At 39.0% G+C, this 25,431-nt stretch overlaps 1 protein-coding gene across 4 annotated transcripts in view; it reads right to left on the bottom strand.

Annotated features, from left to right (window-relative positions):
* The window catches only part of MID1 (midline 1), a 246,430-nt gene that overhangs the window by 121,583 nt on the left and 99,416 nt on the right, over window positions 1-25,431 (bottom strand). Inside the window, exon 1 of one of the 4 annotated variants that reach the window (XM_062601180.1) lies at window positions 22,580-22,598. The exons of the other annotated variants lie outside the window; for them this stretch is intronic. The gene's annotated coding sequence lies outside the window, so the exon portion shown is untranslated. Of the gene's footprint in view, window positions 1-22,579; window positions 22,599-25,431 lie in introns of those variants that run through there. 4 annotated transcript variants of the gene reach the window in all.

Genomic DNA, 25,431 nt, shown 5'->3' with positions numbered 1-25,431 from the left:
ATTCTCTCCCCTTGATCTGAAAGGGGAGCCTGTCACTAAGGTTGTAGCATCTCCAGTGTCCCTGCAGTTCTCAGTATCACAATCATTGTAGTATATTTAAAGGAATTTCCCCTCAAAGCAACGTTCACCAAGAAATGGAATGTGATACAATTTACTTTCTTTTCTTCTAAAGAATCTCTTGCTACTGTAACCTATCAGAAATGACAATAATGTCATAAAACTAAAATCACACTTCCCAGATCAAAACAATGGAAAATGATGGAAAAAGCTTAAATAACAAAAAATCTAATAGAAAAAGACTTAAGAAGACAAACTCTAATAGTGACTCAAGAGGAAAACAAAACAAAAACAATAACTTCCTTAGGGTGGAATAGTTATGAACTTCCAAATCCAAAGCATGAAATTTTACAGCCTGGATGACAAAGACATCTAATTGGTAAGGGCATTAAACTTAAAGTGTCTACAGATGAAGAGGTCTTCACACATGCAATTACATATTTCAAAAGCTAAAAATCATACAAGGCATATTAAAATGTCACAGAGAACACCAGTCAGTCAGCTGAGAATAATATATATTGCAGCTATTTTAATCCATTTAAACCTAAGTTTCTCTTGTACAGACATATTTTTCATAGTCATGCTGCATTAACCAAATATTCCTCTTCACCATTGCCAGGGGCAGGCTACAGCATGCAGAAGATGTTTAGCTAAAGAGAAAACAGAGGAACAAACCAAAGTTTCTGTGTGAACATCTCCCTGGAATAACCATTCCATTTCTGGCCGTAGGCAACTGAACAGCCATCAGCATACCCTTCTTCCATGTGTCTTTTCCTTGAGAGTCCTTCAATGCTTTGGGCCATCCCATGGCAATTAAATTCACAGTCAATTTTAAGCTTTGGACCTGCTGCACAATAGTTTTGCAAATAGGTGGAGGCCTAGTCCCTAGCACAAGGAAGCTGCACTGCACTTCAAAAGAAAAAGAAGAAAATGGAAAAGAGAAAAACCTTCCTTTAGATTCTTCTGCACTAATTTCTATGAAACTGTGATAAATTCAATATTATGATGATTTTTGTGTCTTAAGGAGACAGGAATTCTGATTTTTCCCTGCTTGACAAAAAGAATCAGCATTCAAGAACTTGAATGACAGGGTACGATGCATGTATTAAAGAGCAGCTAGCCAAGAGGAACTTCTTTTCTAGGAAACCAGTCTGGCTGGCTATATCAGTCTCGAAACCACAGACTCTTGTAGGTGGCTGTACGGATGTGCATGTCATTTTGGTTTGCCTTTTCATCACTACAGGACAGATACAGTTCCACATCTCTATGTACAAAAAACAAACAAAGCACTGATGCCTCAGCACTGTTGTTTTCTGGGAGATCAACTTAATTTTGTCTCCTACTTTCTTTTGTCCTAACTGGGAAAATCCCCTAACAGAGTACAAACACTCATCGTCTCCATTCCAGATGCAAGAAATAATTAACAGGTATTTTATCACTTGAGGTGTTGGAGAAAAGAAGTAGCTACAGTATGCCACAAAACACATTTTTACTGATACTGGAAGTTATTTTACATATACTCAATATATCCTGTGAGAATGACATATTAAAGGCTCTGCTCTTGCACTCACTTTTGTTGTTTCCTATTTCTTCAAGCTCCTCACTGACATAGATACACACAAGGACAACAGTGGCACAGCATTCACCACACCTGGAATCTGTGGTGTGTTTTTTTCACTCTAGATTTAAGTTCTTTTCCTATCTTCAGCTGGGAGAAGACAACCTCAGTTGTCTGTGATGCCACAGACAAGATGACCTAGATTGCATGAAGCATTGTTAAAAAATAAGCCTGAGGAAGTGCACAGAGAGTGGGGTTATGTCACTTAAGTTAGCATTTGTGTCATTAATGGCGCAATAGATAAGTTTCTTCATACATGATTCAGAGTAAGACCCTAATTTTAGCCATCTGAAATCTAGATATATAATTTTAACTAGATGCAAATGTTCTCTCTAGAAAATGGGGTGACACAGGCACCCTGGGATAGAGTAAGTTTACCTCTAGAGATAGATTTCCAAAATAGGTAGGATAAAGCACCATCTGTAGGTATCCTCTCTTTCTAACACCAAGAAATCTTATTAATACAGAGAGAGCCAAAACAACCAGTTCTAAGTACCTGACTTTCAAATAGGTAAACCAGTCTTCTCTAGGAGAGCAGAAAGGCATATTATTACTGTGAACAGATGAGCTGACATCCAGTTTAAAACTAGAGTTGCCACTGGCTAACTGACTTCTTTTAAAGCTTGCTCAGGTCCCTGGTTTCCATCAAATCTGGATAATCCAGCATTTCTACAGGACTACAGGACTTTTACTGAGGCCACTTACTTAAGCCAAGCAGAAATGGGCAGAGCTTGTTTCAGCATACATCTCCTCTTTCCACTGACATTGGAAATGCACTTGGAGGGCTTCCAGATTCAGTGGTAAGAAGCAGATTCCATTATAATGACATAAAAATACTTGCACACATCAAGGCAAGGAAAAGAAGTCTGATTACAGAAGCTTGCTTTTGCCTGATTTTGAATAGTATCTAAAATATGCATTAAAGGAATGGCAGCTCTCATTTCAAGCTCTTAAGAACCATACCCCCCCCTCAAAAAAAGGTTGAAGCCACTTCTGTTTTTGAGCAGTCTTTCAACTCTATCAGCATTGCTTGTGTGCAAGATGAACACCTTATTTGTTAGCATACTAATTTAATGAAAATTTTTATAATGTATTCCTTCTATAGGCCTTGGATATCTCTAGAGAAGAAGGTCTAGTTTAAACTCTGAGAAAGAGGCATGGCAGCTCTCCTGTTCAAAATATATAGGCAGATATCAAAGAAAAGGAGATAGCAGTAGAACCTGGCAGAACTTCCAGCTCACCTTGGGGGGCCTTTAATTTAGCAATGAAACAATAGAGTTCCTACAACAAGGGAAAAACTGGATTCTGGATGTTATGCTAGGAAAGACCCTGTGTAAAATTGATTTTTGCAGTCATAAATGTATAGAATACCCTGGAACTGTTGTGCAGCCCATTTCTAAGGAAGGGTAGGGAATGGCAGGGAAACGAAAACAGAAATAAAGTGAATTTGTGGGAAACAGAACTCACAGAACTCATAGGACCCATTTTTCTCATCTATATTCCTAAATTTAACCATATACCACATTCTGAAAGACCTTCTTTGTTCCCAGCTTAGGACTTACATTCGACAAGATCTTTTTTCCCCATTTTCAAAGGAAATGAATTTAAAGGACAGAGGAAAGTAATTTACGGCATCCTGCTTTGTTCTATTTAAAATATATGCCCCTTAAGGACTCCATGTGTTTCAGGTAATCTAAGATAAATCAGTTGAGCTAAAATGTCTCCATAGCAGCAATATGTTACCCTCTCTGTTCAAGGAGCTGAGTGTGCCAGCCACTCAACAAGATGATCTCTGGAAAAGATCGGAAACCAACACATTCTTCTCCCATTTAGCATGGATAAGATGTGCAAGAAAGCCTCAGAGATGAAATATTTTAACAACCATATGTGTATTTAAAAAATAGCAGCACAGCCATCACTTACTTGAATGTTTAATGCTTAGAGGATTTTATGCTGGCCTCCATAAATCTTAATTTGTTTTAGTTAATCAGAAAATGAACTATATCTTCTCCTACTTTTTAAAAGTGCTTTAGTAGTAATTAGACACAAAATATCTTCTGAATAAATGCAAGTAAAATAAAGATATTATCTGCATATCAGAATTACCAGCAAGGGTGAAGGAGATTTTTTTTTCTCTTCCATATTCACATTAAGGAGTATGTTATTCTGTCACCAAAGTTAAGCTCCTTTGACACAAAGAAACTACTTAAAAAACTGCACACACCCTGCATCTGGGAATGTAAAGATTAAAAAGTCCACCAAGTGGTTCACCAGGAGCCTTGCTATTGCTGCTAAGATTACTATTTCAGTATAAACCCTGCTTCGTTTAAAGATATCTTTTTTCTCTTCTTTTTTTCCAGTACTGCCTTTTGATTTCACAATCTTGCTTTCCCTTTGGGGTAGTGATAGGGAAACTCTCTTGTGAAGAATTCAGAAATTACGCCTATGTGACTGGTTGAGTTTCCTGAAGGGAGCTTTGTTCTCTCTCTTTTCTCTCTTGGGGCCAGCCAAGTTTTTCCCTCTCTTCCCCTCCCTCTTCTTGAAATGCAACTGCTCAAACATCAGCCATACACACATAAACCCTCCTCTTCTCCACCCCCTTTGTTCCGTCCCCACAACCTGGCACATCAACATCCAGAAGCAATTCCCTGGATGGGTGATTTTTAATCACTATCTTGACTGGCAGCGCAAGGATTAAGCTATGGCCCATTCGAGCAGTGGCTTTAACACACATTAGCCCCCTGAAGTGCTGAACTCTAAACCTCTTTCTTCTGCTGTGCCTATTCCGTATCTTGCAAAAGCCTGTACTGATAGTTGCAGTACACAGCTTTTCATCTATACTTGGTTACAGAAATGGAATTAACTGCCACAGTGCATTTCAAAAACAACAACAGACTTAAGAGCTTTCCTCTCGGAATTTCATAACGTAGGACTATAAATATCTTTGTATAAAGAATTTCTTTATGCTATCTTTATGATTTAAGGCTACATTTTAATTTATTTCAATATTAATTTATTTAAATGTATTTATTTATTATTGCAAAGAGGTTTGCACTACCCTGTCATTCCTATTGCAACTTCAGGATGGGTCAGATGTAAAAAGATGCTTGAAAATATTGATCAGAATCAGCATCTTCTTACCCTAGCAGAGTTTCTGGCTTGAGAGCCACCTAACAATATACCATCTGGCCAGATTCTGCTATACTGGTACCTTTAATAAACCAGTGAAAGTCACTTTTACCATAACGGAATTGCTCCTACTGAGGATTTCTTATCCAGCAGTAGCAAAAGCTTTGGCATTTATAATGCAGAACAGTGTTACCATCTGTAAGAATAAAGGCATTTCACCAAGTGGTGATATACTTTGCATAATTTCAGTAAATGTTTTGCTGGTTAAAAAGAAGGGATTTTTTGGATGTTGTTACAGCCAAGTTTACACTCCATGTTTCATTTACTTTAATTTTACCAATGCTGCTCAAAAAAGGTCTATTATTGCCATGCTCTGTTCTTATGGCACTGTGTGAACTGTGTGGTGGTGGTTTCACAAACAAGAAACTAAACTGAGACCACTGAGCTCTTTCAATTGTCACCTAAATCAGATTACAACCTAGGCTTTTCAAAGGTGAATGGAAGACTGTAGACTAAACATCCAGCATCACTTACATTAAATCCCATAGAAGCAAAGTATTTTGAACTCTTAGGGAGAAAAGAAAGTTAATACTTCATTTTGATGTGCACTCATGCCACAATTTTATCTCTCTCTCTCACACACACAGAGCAGAGTACCTTTATCACAGCAGAGAAACTGTTCCATTTGCCACTTATTTTATTATAAATTATTTTGAAATGTTGAAGTGCTACTGTTAAAATAATAATAAAAAAACTTTTATTAGTATAAGGTGTAGCTTTACACTGCATGAGCAATTCTGTTTTTGGTGTTACAAGGATTAGTGTTTCCTGGAAACCAAAGTATTAAAATTGAATTCTATGAGACATTCTGCCCCTGTCCTCTTGAGTACTTTATCATCAAGATAAACAGAGCTTTGTAATTGTCTTTAAGTAGAAGGTGGGCTGGACCCTTTGTGCACAAATCAAGATGGGCTCAGAATGGTTTATAACTAAAAAAACATATTTACAACTACAAGATACTATCAGCCTACCTTTAGATGTTATATCTTTTATTTGTGTGGAAACTTCAATATAATGTGCATACAAAGAAAAAAAAAACACTCAATGTGTGAGGGATCCTTGAACTGACTCAACTACAGGGTGAAAAATTCCAAATTCAGGTGACTAACCACAATATCTAGAATGATTTTCACTTCTAGGCTCCAATAAAGTAAATTAAATTACTTAGGTTTTATCCCTCAGTTTCAGGGAAAAGAATCCAGCAATGTTACGAACAGGATTATTCATGTGCCTGCCAGTGGAATTCAGCCACTAACAATCTGGGCAGTGCAAATCAGACGTACAAAGTCTGAGCCCATGTTCAATGAGTGACATTAATTTTTCAGGAGCATTTGTGTAACATTCCACTTTTCCCCCAAAAAACAATAAAACAGAAATGCCTATGCACATACCTTCATGTTGCACTGGGAGCATGGATATCCTAACATCAAATTTCAGATGTTAAGAAAGACAGTGTTTAAAGTAATATATAGGAGAGATGGTCAAGAGAATTTAAAGCATTCAAAGCATAGTACTTACTTCACCATCCACTTCAGATTCTCTGATAAATATCTTTCTCTGATAAATATCTTTCTTTACTTTGAGACAGACCAGTGCTCGAAGGGCCAACAGGGCTTAAAAAGAAGATTTGTTCTGTCTAGTCTGAAGATAAATATCACCCTATTGTACCAGATGAAGTACACCAGTTCTCAGATTTTTGACGATGGATTGCTTGTTTGGAAGAAGCTCTAGTACCTTCAGCTGTACTTGTTCTGAGGCATACACATTTTAAAAATACAGTCTTTTAAAGCTCTCTCCCACACTTTTATTCTATTACTACATATCTTAATCAAAGAATTCAAGCCACAATCTTCCTTGTGACTTATACATTTCAGAAGTAGATGTATATTACAGAAGGCCATATTAAAAAGATATACTCTATTTCTAAACTCAAAGACACAGTTTAGTTACTGCTTGTATTTTTTTCTGGTGAATATTACCAAGCCCCCCTTTAACTTTCCATCTGCCTTTCCCAGGTGCTTGTGGAGGGATAGTGCGATGGTAGCCAGTCACTGGAAACAGACTTCCTTTTCTAGGATAACTGGTTTCTGCATAGGTTGGCAGAGTGCTGTCAGAGGGGAAATATTTACCTCTTCCTATCACAGTCCAGTAACAATGCAAACCCTGTACGCAAGCAGGATGCTCATTCTTACTAACCACACATGCACCCAGGTCAGAAATAGGATTCAGAAGAATGATTTGAATGTTATCATTTGATTGCATTTGACATGACATAAATTGAGAAATCTTTTGATGTGCCTCCTAGACTTTGAGTCATTTTGGTTTCTCCACGGCTACAAGAGCTAAATTCTCTTTTGGCCTGAAAGCTGAGCTCAAGAAAGCCACCCAAGAGCAAGAGGCAGCATTAGCCTCACTAAGGGTGGAATTTGTCACGCCTACCTTTAGAGAGTTGAAAATGAGATGTCTAGGTCTGTGAGATAAATTTCATATTAAGTCTCTCAAATCCAGAGCAGGATAGGACTGTTTGGGGCAACTGCACAGCCCATGACCATAACATTGTCTAAGCTCTTGTTTCCTTGGCTATGGAAAGACACTGATGCAACAGTGAAAGAAATTTGGAAAGAAGGCAAATGGGGTATAAGAACTGCAGCACTTTTCACTAGTAAAAAATATGACAACACGATCCTTTCATCAGCCTCTTCAAAAATACTTCTGTGTCTGTCAATCTGGACACACCACTGCACTGAAATCTGGACACAAGACCTATTTGTGGATTTTGCTAGATACATTTAAAGTTAGGAACATGTGTGAGAGTTAATCTTGGCAGGAAAGTTGAATTCCCAATGAGGAAACAGTGGATAAATGGCCTGACACAAGTCATCATCTTCCTTACCAAAGAAAATATGGCTGTAGAGAAAGATCCGAGCTCTATAACTTGGATCTTTGGCTTTCTGACGCAGTAGCCTGGATGGATCTTGGAACTGTTTTGCTTATCGCATTGGTTTATAATACAGATGGGAAAACTGGGATGCTAATGAAGGCAAATTTAATTTTCCCCTTTCTTATTGCTACAAAGGCAAATAATGACTTACAGAAGGGCATACAAGAATATATATTTTTTGTACATCCAGTTTGTGTCCAATTTTTCATGGGAGTTAAGTGCTTGACGCTCCTTAAAAAAGAGGTCTATTTAATACATTAGTAGTCCCTGCTGAAAATATAAGCTGTTCTCTGTGTCTGTCTTCTATAAGCACAAATGAAGTTGCAGTCATGAGGCCTAAAATGTGCTTTTTTCCTCTGTTTTCAGAGTGTCTTGACATTTGCAATGCTCAGAATTCCACAATTTCCTTCCTGAATCAAAGTTTCCTCCCCTTTCATCTCCAAAGTTCTCAGCCGAAAAATCAGAATATGATGGATGTAACTCTTCTAAATGATAGCCTCATGCTTTGAAGTTTGATTTTCTAGCAGTTACACGATAGGCTCCATGTTCTCCTGCAGCATAATTTTGTTTAAATACCAGAATAACAAGACCTTAATGGAACATAAAATGCCTACATCTTTGCAGATAGCTCTTTGCTGCCAGCCATTCCTTACAGTCTTTACCATGCATGGCTCATTACACAGCAAACATTTCCAGTTTTCTTGTGCCTTAGCCCCAGACAGCCAATTTTGTTTGTATGGGCTATTCTATCATGGATCATAGTATCAGGCTTTTTATTTGCAGATTTAAAAAACATCAAACTGCTAAACACATTTTCATATTTCTTTGGATTATTGCCATTAAATTATGACATTCAGATTGCCAAACGGACTAGATTATATACAAATGTTGTCTGAACAGAGAGTACTCGTTCATCTTTTTCTCAGCTGTATGATTGCAGGAAAAGCACAAGATGTCATTTTGGGAGTTAAGAAGAAAATAGCATTCAAGCATAACTTCAGAAAGAGTTCTAGCCATTGAAACTCAACAGCCGAGGGCAACAAAAATTTCCCATGGATTTAAAATTCATAGAATTGGCAGATCTTTTGTAGAGAGAAGGGGTAAAGTTCACGTGTTTCATAGCCTCACTAACTCTAAGAAACAACAGTGCCTTTATGTCCTCCTGAGCATTTCTATAGAGGAGATCCTTCCATGCTTTGCAGAGATAAGAAATAATACAATACAGATTCAATACTCCCATACTTGTGAACAGTATAGCCTCCTAAACACATTCATATGCTTGGTCAGAAGATATTCCATACCTTTGGTTGAATTACAATGTTTTAACAGTAAAAAGCTGTCTGCTACCTTGAAGAAACACTAGCTGTCTTTTGCAGTTCAGTTCCCTGTTAACTGAGGAATGAGGTAGCTCTGCTCAAAACGGATGCCTGGGAAGAACAGAGAGTGAAGTCTGAATAATTAAGCCCCAACAGGGGTTTGGCAACAAAGCCCAGAGAGGAAGCTGAAAGGATTAGCGCTATAACACTTTTTAGCATGAGTACTTCTCTCTCTGTCTCAGCCTGACCCAATCTCATCCTCCTTCTACAAAGCCTATCCTTTGTTATTTTTATTGTGCTCAAATATCTATGTTGTACTCATATACTAACTTATTTCCTCCCTTGAGGGAGAGTCAAACTGCTATGCCTCATGAGCTGTCCGGGTGTAGCTTGCCTCCCAACGTGTTAGTTTGCCTTGTTAACTAGCTAGCGTGTTAACGCTGTCACTCAGAATGAGCTTGATTTGGGAAGCAGTATCAGGGAAATGAGCCAGTCAAATGCATATGCTAATACAAGGATATCCGTCCTTTGCAAAGCAGAAGCAGCCCCTGCCCTGATTCAGTCTTCAGACCCAGACTACAACGAGTGTAAAGTCAAACGTACATGGTCTGGCTGTCTGGTCCTCAGCAACAACCATTTTAACCTATGGATCCGCTGTTACTGGTCCCACTGTACTTACTAGTGTGGACACAGCGAGTGAGTATGCCAAAATCCTGGCATCTTTAGGAAAACCTGACTGAGGATTCAAGAGGAGGCAAGTTTGGGAAGTAGGGGAACATGGAGCGTCAGAACTAGAGCATACAGGAAAAGATGAAAACATGAGAATAGGAGTGGAAGGCACTGAAAGGATAGGAGGTATGTAAGCTTGCAGTCCTGGTTTATGAAAATAAAAATATATGATATTAATTAGGCAACACTTATTGTCATAGGGTTGGAATCCTGTTAAGATACTGAAAGATATGGCATAGCTCTTAGCCATATCAGCTTTCTTTAATGTAGAAATGCTTTGAAATTAAAATTTTTGAGATTAAGTTGTCAGTTCTTGCCCTCACTCAATTCACTGTGACGAAATATCATAGAGTAGCATATCAAATAAACTGTAGGATGAAATTACTGAAACAATCATATCTATATATTAGGTGTCTGCATGACTCTGCCAAACTCAGTAGGTCACATCCTCTGTTAAGGCTGAGATTCACCTCACCAAACTATAGATGTTTAGAAGTTAGATAACCGTTCTATAGAAACTACAGAAAGACAACATAAAGCAGGACTTACCCTGCATGTCTACATGTCTTAGAATGGGATTTGACTGATGTCAGGAAGACAAAGCCAACCCTAAATGATACTGTATTTGGGTTCATCTGATGAAACAGATGTGTCCATAATGTAAACACCTACAGACGACTAGATCCTACTAATTCTGGGATGCTTTCATACTCAATAGGCATTTTAAGAAAGCAATTTACTTGATCAGTTTTAGATGGCGTTAGCACAAAATGAATCATGCCCTAGAAGGCCCTATCTCTATGAACTATAAAAAGAGCCTATGATAGCTGTCTATATCGTCAGTGTGTACGTTGGTCAGATGACTCCAACCACAGAAGTGAGGTATATCCAAAGTATTTTGAGTTAAATTAATATACTTCCTGAAATGCATACATGCATAGTTTAATTAAGATTAGAATAGTTCGTTATGGAATGATATCTCATAATATTGTCCAGAAAAGGACCTAAGGTGAACAAAAAAACAAAAAGAAGAAACAGCTCATTCCATTTCTTGCAAATGTGTAGTTATATGTGAATGAATATAAACTGGCTTTTTCTAAACCTACCAAACATAAAATTTGTCTTTCTTGTTGAAAACAGTTTAAAAGGTATGTCTTTTATAGGCAACATGGACTTTTCTGTGTCATTGTGACTCAGAAACAAACACTTTATTTTAATCTTTTTAATAGGGATGAGGGGAGAACACTTCAAATTAAGAGTACTGTTGGATTTAAGACTAGCATAAACTTTTATAGTTTTCTTTAAAATCCCAAACTACTGGAGATGCCTTTCCCCCATCCTGATCCCTCATGCATCTTCAGCTTTATTAGATATTGCTGAAAGAGTAATACTTCTTCACTAAATCTGACTTCTCAGGCAGCCAAAATGTTCAATATTATATCCATTATTTTATATTGTCCTACCTTCATCAGATTCATATTTCAAGAAATCTTCCACCATAATCTAGTCAAAGCCTTATCACTGTTTTTCTTCCTTAAGTTAAAATCAAAGATCTAAACAGCACCATGAGGCTGTAGTTTTGAACGTCAATCCATATATAATTTGCTGATAGATAGGACAGATGACAAAGATCAGTTACATGAGGCTTTGTAGGGAAAGGCCTGATTCTGCAGGTTCTCTTTTTCACATACATTCCCCTGTGTCATGCACAGGATAAGCACAGATTTAAACCCAGGAGTCTGAAACTCAATTATTAAGAAAGGTAAATATGCTGTGCCCCCTCAGATATTTACGATTTCCCTGCCGGTGTTTTTTCACACCAGTTTTCATCCTGAAGTTTCTACAGGTGTCACTACGATTTCTTGAGGCAAATCCTGTGCTTCTTCAAGTTGCAGCTGAATCTGAACTGATGCTTTCCACTGAAATGCAGGAAAACTTTGATGAATGTACGGGCACTCGGAGGGAATTAAAGACAAGTACCAGAGCACTATAATCAATAAACTGATTTAGTCCACTTCTCACCTTGAGATGAACAGTTACCAAGATAATTGACTCACATGAAAGCAGAACTGGGGATCTACTTCATACCCTTGTTATTTAGTTGAGGATATTGGGGGGAAGGAGGGATACATATATAAATAACCCTCCAGTTATGGTATGGTCACACAGAGGTGTGAAACTGTAACAGAGCCATGAACTGACTCAGTTTTCTGAATTATGGTCCATGCTTCCTGTCTCAGTATATCTGCATTTAAAACATAACGATAAACTTGCAAAACACAAAAAATACCAGCCACGTACCATGTACCATACAGCCATGTAAATCTTTAACATGGTGATTTAAATGACAGCCAAATTTTTGCTTACTAAAGCATCTGTGAAGTATTTCATACACTAAAATGAAATGCTCTTAATGTTTGGAAAACGTGGTCAATGCATCTCCCTTACACACTCAAAGTTACACTGATCAATATATTTAGAGTCTAGGCAGAAACCCCTCAGATTTGAGGTTTTAAACTATATTTGGGGGGAACATTCCTTACCTCTTCCTAGTATCATTTGGAATTTTCTCCCAAAGAATTTCCTGCCAGTGAGAGGACACCAGCAATTTATCTCCCTCATTCTGAGACACTATATAGGCTTTTATGGCTTTTGATCTTTTATACGTTCATCCTTAAATATTTTATGAGATACTGTAAATCATTTCATTACTTGTGTAATCAAGGTTTGGAGACTGGGTGTTCTTTGTACCCTTCTGAACTACTACAATATGATTGCTTGAATGATATTTAAACTTTAAAAGATATTTAAAGATTATATTAGAGATTGGATTGTTTTTATCTGCATATTACTATTAAATTTTGCATCAGTTTCTGCTTTGTACAATCATAGAATGATATCTGAACATAGCCCACTGCTGAAGCCTCATTCAACTTTTAAAGCCCTTTTTTCTTCATTTCTTAGACAGGTATGTATGTGTGTGTCTGTCTGCACAGAGGTGTGGTGAGGGAGGAAGAATTGGAAAAATAAACATGCTAGGCTCTTTTAGCAAAATAAATAAGAGGGGAAAAGGCACCCATAACATTTACATTAAGGTAGCTTGCAAGATCATTACTATAGCCTAGGCTGAGGATGGTTCTGTATTGTATAATGCCTTTTTCTCATCCAGAATAGTTAAAATATAATAGTAATCCTCTGATAAAAAAAAAGATTTATTATTATTATTCAGGTCAGGATATTTTTGACGACTGGACATTTTTTTCTTGAACAACAGAACAAAAAATTCTTATTTTTAGCAGAACTAAAGTATTTCATATTTTAAATTTCAGAATACCTCTTTTATAAATCATCTGGTTTGACACACAATTTACAATGAAATTAACTGGTTTTAACAATTCATGTGAATTCTTCACCTCCTCTTTTCCCAGATGTTTTAATTCCATAAAGTATTTCAGTCTCATTCACAGATCAGAGGAATGGATGAATTTTTCTTTGGTAGAACAGTTCCCTGCTGCAAAGTTCAGTTTCATCAAAATAGACACATTTTGCTGGAGTATGTCAGCTTGAATTAAATGTTTTAAGGAACAAGTCAAAAGGAATGATTTTAATATGATTTTAATTCTTTTTGGCTTTTATTTAACACAAATATTTTTGTTTTACATATAGTGTGTACAATATTACATTTAGTGCTTTAATATAGCCAAGTCAAACAAAATAATTACTCCATTTAGATACATCCCAGAACAGAATTACGTAGCCTTACTTTGAGGCTCTGTCATCTGAACATGAAACAGTCTTAGGGGGTTGATTGGTTTGGAGGGGTTTTGGGGGGAGGTGGGGAGAGAAGGAAGATTGATTATTACTGTTATCGGGAAGGAGAGTACTATTTTAGGAGTATCGGATTCCTCAAAGATAAAGTATACATTTCAACTCTATGGATAGGAGTATGTTATTGACAAGTGACTGTTATGACTCCTTAAATAATCAATATAATCAGTTCTTATTGCTCTTGCAGTAAGTAGACCTCAAAATATTCGAAAGTCTAGTCTTCATTTTCCAGATAAGACCAAGATATGGCAAAGTTTTCCAAAGGCTCTCCAGTACATCAGTGTCTTAACTCTCCTTCCTGATTAACAGTCAGCTAGCTGGTATGAAAGGGCCAAATCTGGATTTGATATACTTGCAACTCCCTTAGCAACAGTACACTAGAAAGTCACAGTTACTCTAAACTAAATCATAGAATCATAGAATCAGTAAGGGTGGAAGGGACCTCCAGAGATCATCTAGTCCAACCCCCTTGCTCAAGCAGGGTCACCTAGAGCATGTTAGACAGGGTTGCATCCAGGCAGGCCTTGAAGATTTCCAGAGAAGGAGACTCCATAACCTCTCTGGGCAACCTGTGCCAGTGCTCTGTCACTCTCACAGGGAAGAAATTCCCCCTCATGTTCAGGCGGAACTTCCTGTGGTTCAGTTTCTGCCCATTGCCTCTTGTCCTGTCACACGGGACAATTGAAAAGAGTTTGTCCCTGTCCCCTTGACACCCTCCCTTCAGGTACTTATACACATTGATCAGATCCCCCCTCAGTCTTCTCTTCCGCAGGCTGAAGAGGCCCAGCTCTCGCAGCCATTCCTTGTAGGACAGGTGCTCCAGCCCTCTGATCATCTTTGTAGCCCTACGCTGGACTTTCTCCAGTAGCTCCATGTCTCTCTGGTACTGGGGAAATCTTAGCTAACACTCTACTGACACAGCAAACATCTCCTCTTCCAGTTCTATACAGAAGCAAATCTAATCAACAGTGTGTATCATCAACAATAACCAAAGCTATGATGTTAAGGTCACTGTTTTTAATCCATATTCAACCTTAGATATGAGTATCATTACAGCCCCTGCCTATCACCTTAGGGCATGAGTGGCAACAGCCACCAAAACTTGTTAACTATTCCTATTCTCCTAACCTCACTCTCTCAAATCACTCCTGTCTACAACATAAAGTCATGTGGCATGGAGAACCTCTTACTTCTACTTACTGCTACTTAAGCAGACTTTCACCTGGAGTCTTCCCGTATTTCCTTTTTTAAAAATCTGAGTCTTTCAACAACAATGGCAAAAAAAGGAAAAGCAAAAAACAAATTGCTAGGGTTTACCCATATGTCATTTTGCATCCCATTTCTGAAACGAGAGTTGACAGGCCAACATATGTGACCAATAACTGCTATTCAGAGTTAAGCTCTGCAAATGGTAATTGACATGGAGCCTGGTATTCCATTAGTCAAGGGAGTTATCAATTATAGGCCAGCCAAAATAAACTCCAAGAAATTTCCTCTGGGTCTTAATCATTCTGAGTATCATTCTTTCCCACACATCAGGCAAAGATTCCTGACCTTGTGATTTGGAGCAAAAACACGCCTATTAATTAAATAATTTGTCCATTATCACCTGAAGATGTGGATAACCTTTTCACCTGCACAAGAAACAGAACAGAATAAGTAAACTTCTGTTGTGAATGACTAAATCCCCAAGCATTGCCAACTTGTCTGATTTTCTACAGTGCATATACCATCCTAATTGTGCTTAGTATCTATCTGCATAACAACACATTTCAAATGCATTCTTAAATGTCTAATGAATAAGTCTCTGCACAGCACTTTCAAATGGAACAGTACAAAGTTGGGAAAATGAATCAAGTCTTTCAACTCTAAAGGCTAGACTTCTGCCTGACCAGAAATACAGCATTGTATAATACCTGTCCGTACCACACAAGTTTCTAACTGGCATCACGTTACATCTTTCATAGTATGTTTTACTGAGATAACATATACAAACATAAAATGTCTTTGTCATAAAAATGAACTTTTCCCACATAACTGAAGTCATAAAATTGTATGTGAAATAATAACCTTTGTGGTGGTTCATGCATTTGCAAAACAAAGCAACAAGATTCTGGGTTTTCCATCTACTAAAAGCCAGACTGTCACTGCTGTGGGGAAGTCCTTGTTCGCACGGTGGACCAGCCACAAGATCAGCAAGCATACAGGTCTTATAACTGGAAGCAAATCCTTTTAAACAGAGCCTCACAATAAAACTTTTCCCAGAATTTCTTACATTGATGCTGCACCATAAGTGCAACTTCCACATTTTAGAAATTAAGACACATAACGTTTTCTGTACATTTAACTTAAGTGATTATTTATACCTAGCCCTTATGGGCAAGATTTCAGCAGTTGGTAGAAATTTATTTACACATACTATGTAAAGACCTCAAGATTAAAAAAGCCAAAAGTCTTAAAGTCTGATCAGCGTGCCAAGCCTTACGTTTTAGTTGATTTTAGATAAATTAAAAATCTAACACCCCAGAACACTGCAGTGTCTTTTTAATACTCACTAGAAAGAAAAGTCTGCTAAGGGAGTAGTTGTTTGGAGGATTTATACAATAAAATGCCTTTGACCATTACGCTTTTATAGTGTAAAACAAAGTGGCATGTGACACGCGTACACTCAGGAATGGTCTGTTCAAGAAGGGCTAGGTCAGAGAGTTTAATGGAGAAAAAGTGGGAAGTTAAAATGGCTTTTGTGAGCATTTTTCTCCTCCCTATCTCCTTCTGTAAGCCTTCAGAAGTTTTCTTTAAAGTCCTTGCCTCTCTGGCTGTTGCCTTCTTTCTCTTTGCCTTCAAGTTCTCTCCAAGTTTATGAACTGTTCCTCTTCCTTGCATTTGTGCTTACCAATGCAACTTTGATTCTGTAATACTAGAAATCCTGTTTTAATCTTCATCCTCAAGACCTTCAGAGAAACTCCATTCACAATTTCTATATAAAGGCTCCTCCCTCAGCTTTCCTAATGCAATTTTAAGAGAAGGGTCTGCCAGTCTTTCCTCTTTATCCATGCTCCTCCTGACCTCCTCTTCCACATAGTTTTTTTTCCTCCAAGCATGTCTCCATTCCTCTCTTCTGAACTTTATTTTCTCAGCAAGCCAGTGCAGTCTCAGGAATGCACTCTTGTACTTTAAAATGTACTGCTGTCAAGACAAATGGAGACCTGCTTTCTCCTCCTGTTGTTATATAGGCATAACAAACCCCCAGAGCCTCCTCTTCTCTCTTCACTTTCCTTCGTCTCTACTCAGGTACCTGAAAAGGGCAAGCCCATTTACTCATCCCCTGTACTAGCATCAACTAATAGCACAAACAACAGCCAGAAAATGTTCATAAGGACTCAGAAATGTTTCTAAAAGCAGGATTTTTCAAGAAAAAGGGAAGAGAAGATTTTTTTAAAAAAAAAAAAGTCAATAGTTTTCATCTGTTTTTTAAAGCTCAAATTGCTGTCTACACATTGGCCAGGACAGTAGCCTCAAGTTGGCAAGGCCTATCTCACTGATGAGATGAGAAAACTGTTTCTGTTGATAGGAGCAGACAACAGAAAAATTCATAGAAATGGACAAATTGGACAAAATCCATAATTAAATACCCCAGGACTTTCACTCCCGAAAGACAGAAAATACTTGAGAAACAGCTAAAGCCCATTGCATGCTAACAAAATAAAGGGGAGAAAGTTTCTTTGTTATCTCAGTCAATAAGCCTTTTCCAGAGGCTGTGTATTAACCTTCTCTGCATGACCTTAACATGGGTTTTAGTGAAGATAAATGCAGTGACCTACACCTGGGATGGAATAATGCCAAACAATGGTACAGGCTGGGGTTGGAGGGGGTGAGGGACAGCTCTACTGAAAGGGATCGGGAGGTCCTGGTGGGCAGCAAGCCAAACACAAGTGAGCTGTGTGCCCTGGCAGCAAAGGCGGCCAACAGCACACTAGGCTGCAACAGCACAAGGGCACAGTCAGCAAACCAAAAGACACGATTATTCCTCTCTACCCAGCACTTATTAGGCCACACCAGAAACATGCTGTCCAGTTGGAGAGAGACACTGAGAACTGCAGGGTCTGGTGGAGAGCCATCCAGATGGTTAAGAGATTGGAGAACTTGACATACAAAGACAGACTGGAGGAACAGAGTTTGTCCAGTTTAGAGAAGAGAAGGCTCAAGGAGGATCTAATCACACTCTTTGGATAGCTAAATACTACCTATAGAGTAGATAGATGCAGGTAGTCTCTTCACAGGGATGTCCAGTGACAGGACAAGAGGCAACAAGCACAAGCTGCTTTGGGAGAAACTTCTTCTAGATAAAAGAAAAAATTCTTCACCATGAGAACAGTTAGACATTGGAAGAGGCTACCCAGAGAAGGGATGGGATATGCCTTGCTGGAAATGCTCCAGACTCAGTTTGGCAGGGCCCTGGCTAAGGTAATGCAATGCCGTAATTTCAAGAGACATTTGGACCCGAAAAAATCTCCCCAAGTCCAACCTGAACTTCTTATGATCCTGCATCTATGGACAGCCTTGTTAACCATACAAACAGTGTCACCAGTCCACAATCACCTTTTTCCTGAAGGACATCTTTTTACTCAGAGTTTCACAAGCTGAAAACACCAGGTATTTTCTTTTGAAATGAGTAGCTTCCCCAGTAAGAATACAGCAGTGCTGGATTTTACTGCATTCTTCATTTCCTTGAGATTGTAAACATGAAGGGATAGTAAAAAGTTTACTTATCTGCTTATGAATCTTCACAGTCCTAAACAATCAGCGTACGAACATACACACACACATACCCAAACACACACTCATAAGACATCCACCGCCTGAACTTATACTGTTCTGGAGATATTATATATTTATTTCCAGTCATTACTGTATCTTTCATAAGCAGTTTATGCTTTATTTCTCCTTAAAAAGGGGGAGGAGGGTGAAAAGGAATATTAGACTTCTCCCATGATAGTTTCTTTTGCTGTCAAGACATTCAGGGAGTTATAATATCGAAGGATTTTTTAATCTTCAGTAACAAGGCCTAATTAGGGATCAAGAGCAAATGTTACAGCACAGAAGAGACACCTCTGAACGTTTATTCTTATCAGGCTTCTGTTCCAATTAAGCTGGTTAAAAAACGGATGTAAGAGACTTTGCATCTGAAGAACCCTCAAAGATTTCAGATAGCTATTACAAATTTAAATTTTACTTGAGCTGAAAAGTCTGAGTAAGCAGGACCTTTTGAAGATTAGATGTATTTGTGAAGAAACAGTGAGGAAATTACACAGCTCTTACCTCACTGAAATATTTCAGTGCTACAAGGAACAAGATCATGCTTAAACCAAAAGAATACATTCCGTATTATTCAAGAAAAGACATATCAAAATAAAAATCATAAAGAATTCAGGAAAAAAAAACTCTTTGCTCTAACACTATGGTCTAATCTGCTCTGGTTTTGTCACGGGGGTGCAAGTTTCCTCATATCCATAGCCCTGTTGACTACAAAGATACTTCGTGGTAACTACAGCCACACAGTGTTTTGAAGTGTGAAATCCTCCTCACTTCCCCACTCCCACTGACGTCAGCAGAGGAAAAATGAGGTTTCAGAGTTGCCCGTTTTTGATCAGATAAATCTAAGAAACAAAAGCTGCAGCCTTACAACACATTGTTGAGGCACCACAAAGTAGGGGCAGAGCTGAAGATGGACAGGTAAAGCTAAGACATACCTTTTCTAGCACTTACTAAAATATTCTAATTGGCTATAGCAGCAACAGATTATTCCTCCATTAGAGCAAAAAAGCAGTAGCATTTAATCCTCTAGCCGATCTCTGTTGTACCACAATTTGACTTCTGGCAAATATAAAGTCTTGCCTTACAAGTCCAGATGGTATGAGAGAGGGGAAAAAGAAGAGTATAAACATAAATACGTAGGAAAATCCTGGTGATTTTGTTCAAGACTACAAAAAAAAAAAAAAAAAAAAAAAAAAAAAAAAAAAAAAAAGCCACAGAGATACAGAGATACAAAGCCAAGAGAGATACAGTCGATTTCATATGAGACCATATGTTTCGCAAAGAAAATATGTGGCATAATTCCTTTAATCTATTCAACTTTACATAAGGATCCACGTAAAAGCAACAACGTGATTTTCCAGCAAGGAAAAACATGCCTTTCCTAGGAAAGGTGCACATGGTTATATGAGTTAGCATAGTCATTCTTTAGTCATGAACTTTAATGAGCTCTACAAGCAAGTATCAGAGGTACAAGGCACTTTTCAAAATTTGTAGATACACTTTTGCTGTGATTAAAATCACTCCTCTTTATTGCACAGAGGACATATATAAGAGAGAAACCATTTTCAGGGAGTTTTGCTTTGTATCATTTTTCCCAGATCTCAGAACTAGCCTGAAGGATCCTTTTAGAGAGTAAGCAAATATATATAAAATATTAGGACAACAGTGCAATGTAAAAAGGATGTTAAATTGCTCATCCAAGGAGATGACATAACTAATACTGACATAATTTCCAAGCAGCAAAGCAAAACTAGGTCAAATCATGTTGACCTATCTAACATAATAAGCCCTTTTTTTCAGATTTTTACAATGTAGACTGTGTCTCCCAGCATTAATGTCCCCTGTTATCAATGTATAGTGTTGTCGCTCTGCTTTAATGTCTTATCACCATGTTGTGTTAATTAGACCAAAACAATATAGTGCACTTTTGAACTGCTTAACTCCCAGTTTTAAATCTTTGCCTAAAGAGTACTTTTGGTTATCCAGTTAGAAATGAAGTTATTAACTCCTTACAGTCCCTTCTTTCAATAGGTGCTACTAAGGCTGCTGCAACAGTGTACCATCATGTACTGGTCAAAATCTGAGCTCCATAAATTGCATATTATTTGTCTAAAAGAAAGGCTGCAGAGCTAATAAATGTCAGCTAGCAAAGTAAATGCTAATTTTGATTCTACTTCACAAGGCAGAACAGAAGTATATATGTTGTCCTGAGTATCATATGGAGAGATTCTCTCTACACATGGCTATCATGTACCGCTCCCAAGCCCCTGACCCACTGGGAGTGCTCTGAAAGGGACAACCTTCTTCCTTCCTCTGGGTAGCCCTCCCTTGGTGTGCTCTTGTTGGTCCCCTGCACATCAAATTTAGAGCACATGTTGTATTTTTCAGTGGAAGTATAAACAGAAATGTGTAGGTTCACAGTTATAATCTGTCACTACTCCCCTAGATGCTGAAGTAGAGAAAACGAGAGCCATGTTCATCTGTATCTCTGCCTCCAGAGCTGAGAGGAGACCAAAGACCAAAAGGCTGGGAAGGAGGAGGAGAAGCTGAGGACTAGCAGACACGCAAACCTTTGTGGTCCAGCAGGACCACAAAGCAGATGTCAAAAGAGTTTAAATCATCCCTGCAAATAATATAGATTTTGCAATAAGGGCAAGGTCCGTAGGGAAAAAAGCACACAACATCTCAATGATAAAATCCCTTCTAGCATTTCTGGAGACTGCTTGGTGACTAAGAATACCTTGAAACTGAGAGGCTGGGCATTCTTACGAGAAAGTGGCTGGTTTTAGCAACTCCAATTCTAAATATATATGTAAATATGTATTGTTTCTCTGTTCTTTTTTTCCATTTTATGTCTCCAATTATTCTGATTATTTCTTGGGAAGAAAAAAATAAGAGGGATCCTGTCTCCATATGGAGAAAAAACACTGAAAACAGAAGATAATTTTTTTGAGAACCATTTTGCCATAAAATACTGATTTCTCGGTATTTTATTGGAGGAATGCAGCAGCCTCTGCTAATGCTTGGAATAAAATTTCTAATAGAAAAACAGAAAGGGAGATCCTAGAGGTTGTTAGGAGTCTCACCTGTGCAAGCTCTTGCTTCATCTGACTAAAAGAAGTTGTGCATTGGCTCTCTGATATCATGGATGAGCCCAGCCTACCCACACCCTGGTGGGGGGGGGGGGTCTCTCAGCATCCCCTGCTGCGGCTGTTCAGTAATTAAATATCTGCAGCCCTAAAGTGCCAAGTTAATGCCATTAGTCATGGGCACCTGCTTGGAACTTAAAGGGATTTCAGCCTATCTAAAATTTCAGACTTCCTTTGGCCCTGCAGCCTCTTCTCCAGCCATTTCAGTAGCACCTGTGACCTATGGCCAGTGCTATTCTGCTAAGCCAGGAGTGAAAGGCTGAACTTTCTTCTATTAATTTCATTATCTTAAAATTGTTCTTCCACCCAGCCGTCTCAATGCTTATGCAACCAGAAAAGTTTTATCATACTTCAGGGCCAAACAAACACAGCCTATTTGCCAGCTTTTTCTTCCTCCCATGTCCCTGCGGGATGATATAAATAATGATAAACAACCATGAAATGACAGCAGATAGGGAAGAACTATTTTAAAGAATGAAGAGCTATTTTTATTGTACAGAAACGAGATCAAAATCAGCTTCCTATCTTTTAGTCCTTTCCCAATTTTCATACAGGGTGGAGTCTGCACTGTAAACTAGGGATCTCAGGGATATACAGTAACCCTTTACAGCTTGCTAAAGCATGACAAGTTCTAAACAGCACGCCTGTAATACAAAACGTTGAACCCACAACTAGGCTGGAGAACAGAGTACCTTAAGAAGCCTGAAATGCAGTTCAAACAAGCTCTAATAAAGCCCATTCGAAAGGCTATTCACATACTTGTATGCGAACACATGCCTGTTTCTTCCTCCTAGCTCAGACTTTACCCTTCTCATCTCAACCAAAGCTGCTTTTTTTCCCTCATCTTTCCGTTCACTGAGCTGCAGCACAACTCCCAAGAGCTCCTCATTCCCGACGGCTCGTTTTTCTCCACCCCAGCCTCCAGCGGACCCCTTACCTCTGGTGCTACTCTGCAGAGGGACTCCGAGCTCTGACAACTTTTTGCTGAGCTCAGAAGCTCTCAAAGCTTTTTGTGTCACTGCCTGCTTCCCTGCTCCCTCCCCTGCCCTCCGCGGCCCAGGGAAGCCCTGGAACGGGGTCGGGATGGGAAGTCGGCCGCCAGCGCGCAGGGAGGTAGGAGGCCTGCTGGGGTCAGGAAAGGGAGATGCACATCTAATTCAGCCACTAATAAAAGGCTTAGGTTTGGTTCTGCGCAAGATGTGACGGAAGGCTCAACTTTTATTTATTCCAAGCGGCCATCAAGGCAGAATATGGTGTTATTTAATAACCCGACACTGATAAACCAAACCAATAAACCATTATTTTAAGGGTATTCCACATAAAGTTAATGAGGAAAGTGGCTATGCCTGGTTTTGTATTTTTACTTCTTTAGCTTTGGGTTGAAATTCTATCATGAAAAAATGTTGAGAACTTCAAGTCTGACCTCTACAGGTAGCTTACTGAAATAGGTACAGTATCTTTTGATTACATATTGTACATTGCATTTTTAGATATTAGCAGAAGCCAATGGACCAATCTGCAGTAACTGTATCTTTAAATCCTTATTTTTTAAACACAGATATCTGTAGCAATACTGTGGTATCTCACTCCATACAAATACATTCTTGCAAAACGCATACACTCTGGAGCAAAGCCAGAAAAAGCTCATCCAGCGTGAACATTTTTATATTCAAAAGTGTAAGGGGGTTTGGGTTCTGTTTTTTATTATCCCTCCCCCATCTCCCCCAATCTTCCGTATGATCTGCTCTTTCAAGGCTACAGGAACAAACCTCACTTTCCAGCTGATAACGTACACTCATGTTGTGCAAAACTTAGGTTTTTAAATGCCCTGATTGGTGCCACCTTTTTCTAATCAGAACCAACCATTCTAACAAACTACCCTTTGTCCGGCCATCCCGTCCCCTCTGTTCCCACCAACCTACAGCACACGTTGCCATAGCTACACTGCATGTCTATTTACCACACAAGTGATCAAAGGAAGCAGACAACACACATACACACATGCACAAAAACCTCGCCGGGCTTCCTACGGAGCAATGTCCAGCCACTAATTAATTGATACACTCCCAGCCTGTGGACTCTGTACACTTGTTTTCTTTATTCCGCAGGGTACACAAAAAGCAGCGTTCTCCGAGATGCTCGCTCTCCCCTTACAGACCAAACAAACAACAAAAAGTCCCAGGAGGAACTTCAGACAGAGTTTTCTAAAGGAGGACTAAGGGTTGCAACACTTCAGGATAAGAATAATGCTGAGGAATATATTAAGAATTTGTAAAGGTACGCAAAAGAGAAAATAGGAAATAAGAAACACATGCTAAGGAGTTAAAACATCTGTAGGACAGGGGGCGATTTTGAATTTTGCATGTGCTATTCACTAAAATTGTATGCAGCACTTATTCGCTTTGTGAATTATATACCCTCGAAAAGCTGTATGTCTGCATTCATAACAAGTAATTGTAATGGCTTCACGAGCCCTTGAAACACAGTTTTTCATTTTTAGGTGGCCTGTCAAGTTAGCAAGCATTTTGTTGGACCTCTTTATGTGATGAAGGGCTCAGTTCTGCCCTGATCAAAGTCAGTGGGACTTATATAGGAAGAGGCCAAAATGAGCAGTTGTATTTGCTGTCAGGACACTCCCATGAGCTCCACTTCAGAAATTTGTTGTGAGTGAAAGTGAGTGAAAATAAAGTATTAAAATTCATCAAATAATTCATTTTCTGTAAAGCAGTTTTAGGGAACTTAAAACAGAGCCCACAGTGCCCTCTCCAGTTCTACAGTAAACTCCAAGAATCCAGTGACGCAAACTGCATCCAGCCACAAGGGCTGGGCAGACCATGGCTCTAACACAGAAGTTTCTATCACTTGCACATTTCTTTACCTATCAGTTTCCTTTTATACAGCAAACTAGACAAAGTAGTAGTCTGCAAGGCAGAAGTGTGTTACCTGCAAATGAATTTTCGTTGTTAAGTTGCTTGGGTCTTTTGTCTTAAAACCATGTCAGATACCTTTAAAACACTGCACCTCTGTTTCCTAGCACTAGTTTGAAAATGGCTATAGCACCCTTGCACACCAAAATGGGTGTATTTTCCTGCAGATGCTAGAACTTTCTCGGTTGCACAGGGTCCAACATACTTTCCAAGATGTTATGCATGCAGCAAAAGGATGAGCACTGTCCCATTTTGGTTACTCAGGTGTCTGTGTGAGGTTATTATTATATCAGACAGCAGACACAGTTCCTCCTGAGGTTTTAAATTACCTCCTAAAAATGACTGCTTCTTCATTCTCATCTCATCTGCAAGTCTTGACGCAACATCCCACACCACCAAGCCTGTTACCTCCTACTTTGCTTAGACACCATTGGCCTGGCACAGCAGTGAAGTAGGCTGAATCTTATCAGCTCAACAGGCTGCATATTACATTTCTATCGTAATTCCCGCACTTCTGTTAGGGAAGCCAGTGCATTTGTCTGGGTGGATGCTATGTGCTACTGTGCAGTGTCTGCAGGTTGCCTTTGGGCCATCAGCACAATATGCGGTTTCATCGCAGTGCTAATACACCGGCCGCTTGACAGTTAACTCTGCAGCCCCAGATTAAGCCACGGCCCTGACCAAGAGTATCCTGAGGTGGAAGCAGAGCCTGGCAAAGTGAAGGGGGCTCCCCTGCCCCCCCCCCCCACAAGGTGCTGGGGCCAGCAGGCCTACAGATCAGGGAGTACACAGAAAGGCAATGCTATGGGGGCAGGGGGGGGAGCTGTGGAGAAGGACCATTGCTGCAGCAGAGGGAAGGGCA

Source organism: Rhea pennata, chromosome 1, assembly GCF_028389875.1.
Source record: "Rhea pennata isolate bPtePen1 chromosome 1, bPtePen1.pri, whole genome shotgun sequence".
Taxonomy (NCBI): Eukaryota; Metazoa; Chordata; class Aves; order Rheiformes; family Rheidae; genus Rhea; species Rhea pennata.
This window is presented reverse-complemented; position numbering and strand designations above follow the sequence as displayed.